Here is a 6327-nt window from a genome sequence, read left to right as displayed (position 1 = left end):
CATTGAATTACCTTATTTTGCTTGTAGTTAAATAATCGAAATGTTCCGTCATCATATGTTAACACAGCTTGGTTTGGCCTTGATCCTAAAATTGTTGCATAAGTTGCCTGTGTACTGCCAAAGTACCACCGATCATAGGTCTACCTTTCATGACGGTTGGTATTTGGATCTAGACCACCTCGAAGGGAGAAGTCTTCATTATAACCTATATGCTGATATTATATTGTTACAGGCTCTTGAAGATGTGATCTGATTAGGAACATGTGTTCCATAATCAACTGAAAATAAGATAATTATTATTCATGCAATGATAGTGTTAAATAATAATAAATATATTTATTTTTATTGATTTTAACATATAAATAAAATATATATAGATCAATATGTCAGTCGGTTTGTTTATGAAAATATGATCAATACATAAGCGTAGTAATAACAATTATAAAATGATTCCATGATTTAACTATTAAGAGATAGTGATCTTATAAATAATATCCAGTACACAATAACATTGCATCCAATAGGTTACGCATTACACATGATCATCATAATTATTCCCAAAAGACTCCTGCGTTGAATAAGGCATGTCACTTTCACCTCCCGCGTGTTCATTCCCCGATTCTGTGTACCGATCGATACTAACACTACTTGTGTTTGCCCCTCTTCCTCTTCCAGTTGTGCGGCCACGATTGGGACATGTTCGACTGTTGTGACCAAGGGCACCGCATGCTCCACATGCCCTTTGTCTGAAACCTGATCTGTCTGTTGGAATCCCATGCCCGTTGTCCCTTCGCTGCCCTGGATTTCCTTGACCTTTTGTTCTGACTCTAACTGGGTCTTGCATTATGTTTGGATTTTCTCGGTACGATCTCCTTCTGGATGTGCCCTGTGACACTCCTTGGATGTCCATACCTTCCTTGAAAATGGTAGTGAGACGAGTAATTTCCTCCTTTGCTGTGTTATAATATTGTGGTGACTTAGACGCGTAGAAGTTCATCATGGTAGCATCTGAATTAAGTGCACCGAATCTTGACATTTCACAATGCACAGACTCTTCTTGAATAGGTTGGCTTATCTCCATGTTTTCGGGATGGGATTTTGCATGCAAGCTCCATCGTTTGAGGAGTAGTGAATTTGGGATTATTTTTACGCAACAGGACTTCATCATTGCCCAAATATGTCTGCATGGGTAACCGTTAGTCTCGTAGAATAAGCAACTGCATTCGAAATGGTTTGTTCCAAGAGTACGAGTGACCTTATATCTCGTTTGACTATCTCAAAAATTTCCAACATTGAAGATAGTGTGATTTGCATGATCTTCATAGCTGCTGATGAAATACACATTTTCTCTTTTGATTTCCGATTCCACTTTGTAGTACATTTCCCGGGTGTAGTATTTTGCACATTGATCATAATAAATACTAAGAGCATCTGAGGATGGGAGATTGGGGAGCGTGTGCTTCGTTGTAAAGTCATTTTCTCTTTCGATGTGCCTTATTTTTGTCACCGCGATGTCAATGGCTGTAACGAACTCACGTAGGGTGTATCTCTTCAACATTGTCTCGGCGCTCTTTCGGGTGCACCGGCATCCACGCAACTCATTACAGGTGACCGAAGGAATCGTTGGGGTGATTACCCAAGATCTGGACTCGTTTCGATTCACCGAGATAGGGGTTCAGTCTGGAGTGTCGAGCTGAACTCAATCGGATTGTCTCACACATTAGTGTGACTAACATCGTGTCGGCGATCTTTCGGGTGCACCGGCATCCACGCAACTCATTACGGGTGACCGAGGGACTCGTTGGGGTGATTACCTGATAACTCTATATTTTAGAGTTATAAATTGAGCGTTTGAACTTAAAAATTTAAGTGAAATAGAGTGTTTGTGTTATTATTGTGTGGTTTTAGTCATTTTGTCTTTTAATTTTGTTTGTGTATTCTGTTTTAATTAATGATTACTCTTGTGGAAAATAATGGGATTATATTCTAAAAATTGTGGTATCTATTTTGAAGGCAAAAAGAAAGGGTGCTTGGAAAGCTTAGTGAAACATGTGCAAGGAAATCATCTTGGAGCTGAAATTCTGGCATTTTGTTGCAACATCAGTCAACTTTGCTGCAGCAAAGTGTGGGCAGTCAGCAACATAAAGTCTGTACACTTGACAGGTACTTAGATGAGGTGGAAAGGAGCTGCAGAATTCTGAAAAGGAAAAGGATGTGGTCCCCACGTGTAGAAGAAAAAGAAAGGGTTTATACCCAATTTTGGAGCCCTAGAGAGAGTTAATTTTTATCTTCTTCAACCTTGGAGCAGCCACCATTTGGAGAGAGAGCTGCCATTGTAGAGAGAAAAACACCCAGAAAAAATGAAGAAAAAGAAAAGGAAAAAAAATATTTTATTTGAGTGTTAGTTTTAGGTTTGGTATTTTCTTTTAGTAATTTTATTTAGAGATTTGGCAAAAATCAAGAGGAAGAAGAAGAGGATTTTGGGGGAAAATCTTGGAGTCTTGTGACAAACTCCATATGGGTTTTTCTTTTTATCTTTCTCTAATTTAGAATTTTGTATTTTTGCACATCTATTTATGAGTTAATTTGTATTTTGCTAGTATTATTTTCTTGACTTGAAATTGTGATTTGGTACTTTGTTGCATGAATGTTTTGGTGGATGAGTTTTGTTCATTCAAGTGTGTATATTGCCTAATGCTTACTTTTGTTTGATCACCAATTGTGGGTTGATGAATTAATATTAATTCTGGAAAGGTTAATGTTAATGGACACAAACTTGAATGATGCAAGTTCTTAATTTCTTAGATTTGGATTTGTGATTGTATAGGGATATATTATCACCTTGCATGACTTAGAGGAATTGTACTTATATTGGTGTTCTTGAAATTAATTGGGCATAGGAATATGTTAATTAATTAAAGAACCAAACCATAAACACTTTGGAAAAAGGATTATGAAATTTAAATTCCTAGTCAACTTTGCCCAGTTGCTATAGCATTCCTCTGCAACATTGTTACCATAATTGCATTTTTAGGACAATTTAATAATTCTAGCTTGTTTGTTCTCTTAGTTTTTGTTTGTTCATTTTATTTGTTTTTCATTAATTTAGTTTTATCTTATTGTTTTACTTTTATTTGAAGCCAATTTGTGAGTAATTAATTTTGTGAATTAATTTCCAATTTTCAATCCCTGTGGAAACGATACTTGACTTATCACTTTATTACTTGTTTGACGACTGTGTATACTTGCACACACTATTAATTTCGCAACATTACCCAACATCTGGACTCGTTTCGATTCACCGAGACAATGGTTCGATCTAGAGTGCCGAGCTGGACTCAATCGGACTGCCTCACGCATTAGTGTGACTAACATCGTCTCGGTGCTCTTTTGGGTGCACCGGCATCCACGCAACTCATTACGGGTGACCGAGGGCTCGTTGGGGTGATTACCCAAGATCTGGACTCGTTTCGATTCACCAAGACAGGGGTTCGGTCTGGTGTTCCAAGCTGGACTAAATCGGATTGTCTCACGCACTAGTGTGACTAACATTGTGTCGACGCTCTTTCAGGTGCACCGGCATCCACGCAACTCATTACGGGTGACCGAGGGACTCGTTGGGGTGATTACCCAACATCTGGACTCATTTCGATTCACCGAGACAGGGGTTCGATCTGGAGTGCCGAGCTGGACTCGCTCGGATTGCCTCACACATTAGTGTGACTAACATTGTATCGGCGCTCTTTCGGGTGCACCGGCATCCACGCAACTCATTACGGGTGACTGAGGGACTCGTTGGGATGATTACCCAAGATCTGGACTCGTTTCGATTTACCGAGACAGGGATTCGGTTTGGAGTGCCGAGCTGGACTCAATCGGATTGCCTCACGCATTAGTGTGACTAACATCGTCTCGGTGCTCTTTCGGGAGCACCGGCATTCACGCAGCTCATTACGGGTGACCGAGGGACTCATTGGGGGTGATTACCAAAGATCTGGACTCGTTTCGATTCACCGAGATAGGGGTTCGGTCTGGAGTGCCGAGCTGGACTCAATCGGATTGTCACATGCATTAGTGTGACTAACATCGTGTCGGTGCTCTTTCGGGTGCACCGGCATCCACGCAACTCATTATGGGTGACCGAGGGACTCGTTGGGGTGATTAACCAACATCTGGACTCGTTTCGATTCACCAAATCAGGGGTTCGGTTAGGAGTGCCGAGCTGGACTCGCTCGGATTGGCTCACGCAGTAGTGTGACTAACATTGTCTCAGCTCTCTTTTGGGTGCACCGGCATCCACGCAACTCATTACGGGTGACCGAGGGACTCGTTGGGGTGATTACCCAACATCTGGACTCGTTTCGATTCACCGAGTGTAGTGCACCAAATTTTTTTTTTAGATTATTTAAATTTTGTGATTTATTTTATTTAAATGTTAAGTGTGATGAAATGTTTTATTTAAATGTTTTTTATTTTATTTAGTTGTTGTTTGTTTTATTTGATTGTTTATTATTTTATTTAATTGTTAGAATTGTTTGGTATAATCTTTTGAATTTAAATTTGTTAATTGTTTGTGTGGTTAATTAATTTAATAAGTGAATAATTGTGTAACATGTTTATTTTACTATTAGTGTTACATTTTAAATAAGTGTGACGATTGAGGTAATTATGTGAGTTTCGGTTGAATGCACTAAGGTGTATGGTAGATAGTGATGCACCCTAGTGTTTTAGTGTGTGCTAGTATATGGTAATAGGGTGCACATGTGTGGATTTTCTACACATTTTATAATTGCCATTTATTGATATTTTTGGGTAGTTTTATTTTAATAAATAGGAAAATAAATAAATAAAATTAAAAAAGGGTAAGTGTTGGGCGCGTAGTGTGTGTAGTGTAGTGGGAAAGGGATTGATTTTTCCATTTATTTTTCTAAGGCAATAAAATCAAATATTTGAAGAAACTAGCTATTTTAGGATAGGATGTGATCACCCTTTATTCTTTTATATCTATTATCATAAAAGAAAATAATATGAAATTAAGAGAAAATAAAATGGAAATAGGAAACTTACCATTTTATGTTGGTGAGGCTTTATTGAGAGAATTGAAATAAAGGGGAAAGGAAAGGAAGAGGAGAACATTTTCCTTGTGGCTGCCGTGACCTAGAGAGAGAGAGAGAGAGAGAGAGAGAGAGAGAGAGGTGGCGTGTTAGAGAGAGAGAGGGAGAAGAAGAAAGAAAGGAAGAAAGAAGAAGAAGGAGAAGAGGAACCAAGTCTAGAGTATGTTTTCTTGTATTTTTGTTTGTCTAATCTCTTTTTCTTGATTATATGATATTGACTTTGTTTATTTGTTGTGTGTGTTTGGATTTCCTTCTCCTCCTCATGGTGGATTTCAAAAAAAAAAAAACTAGGCTTGAACAAAGGGTGGTGAAGTTTGGGTGTTGATCATTTTGTATTCTTGATTTTACAATCAAGAGAGGTATCAAATCTATAACCCTAATGTTATGATGTTCATGGATTGGTGGAGTGTTTTCTTATTATTTTATGCATGAGTTTATGTTGTTGGGTTTGATTTTGATGGTTGTGTAATAAGAATATGTGTAGTGATGATGAATATTTAAAATACATGAAAGAATAGGTTATTTTTTTTATTGGATGTGTTTCGGCCTAGAGGGATTTTCAAAAGCATGATGGTTATTTTTATTATGTTTTATGTCAATGAAAATTTTAGAAACATGATAGGTTGTGGCAAGATCTTGTATGAAGTTATGATGTTTGTGATTTTTGGAATAATTGCATGATAATAATGTATTGAGAATATATGTAACACAAGATCAATGGTGGTTGTTGTTCATGACTTGTGAATAAGTTCTAAGGTGAATGATGAATTATTGTTTACTCATGATGTGATTAAAATGGATAAAGAGGTTAGAAGCATGCTAGGGTTTGTGTTGAAATATTGTGCATAAATGAGCATGAATTTTGTGAATATAATGAAAGGAATAAATTTTATGATTTAATGTGCTTGTTGATTTTTGTACAAAAATGATGTTGTTCATGATGAGATTAATGTTTTGAGTGCTCAAATAGAGTTTGCAAAAGTTTTGATGTTTTAAGAAATTTAATGTGAAATTTAATTATGCTTTGAAATGATATTGTGTGTAAATAATTACCTACAGAATTTATTGAATTTTTGAGAAAATATGAGTTTTTAAATTGAATATGGTGATTTTTTTAAGATAAAAATGGTTGCTGGAATTTTTGTAAAAAAAATGTGAAGTGTGTGTCACTAAATGAATTTGATGAATTATTGAAACAAAATTATTATCCTAA

The sequence above is a fragment of the Humulus lupulus genome, chromosome 9 (assembly GCF_963169125.1).
Source record: "Humulus lupulus chromosome 9, drHumLupu1.1, whole genome shotgun sequence".
In the NCBI taxonomy this organism is placed as follows: domain Eukaryota; kingdom Viridiplantae; phylum Streptophyta; class Magnoliopsida; order Rosales; family Cannabaceae; genus Humulus; species Humulus lupulus.
Note: the sequence above shows the minus strand (reverse complement) of the source record.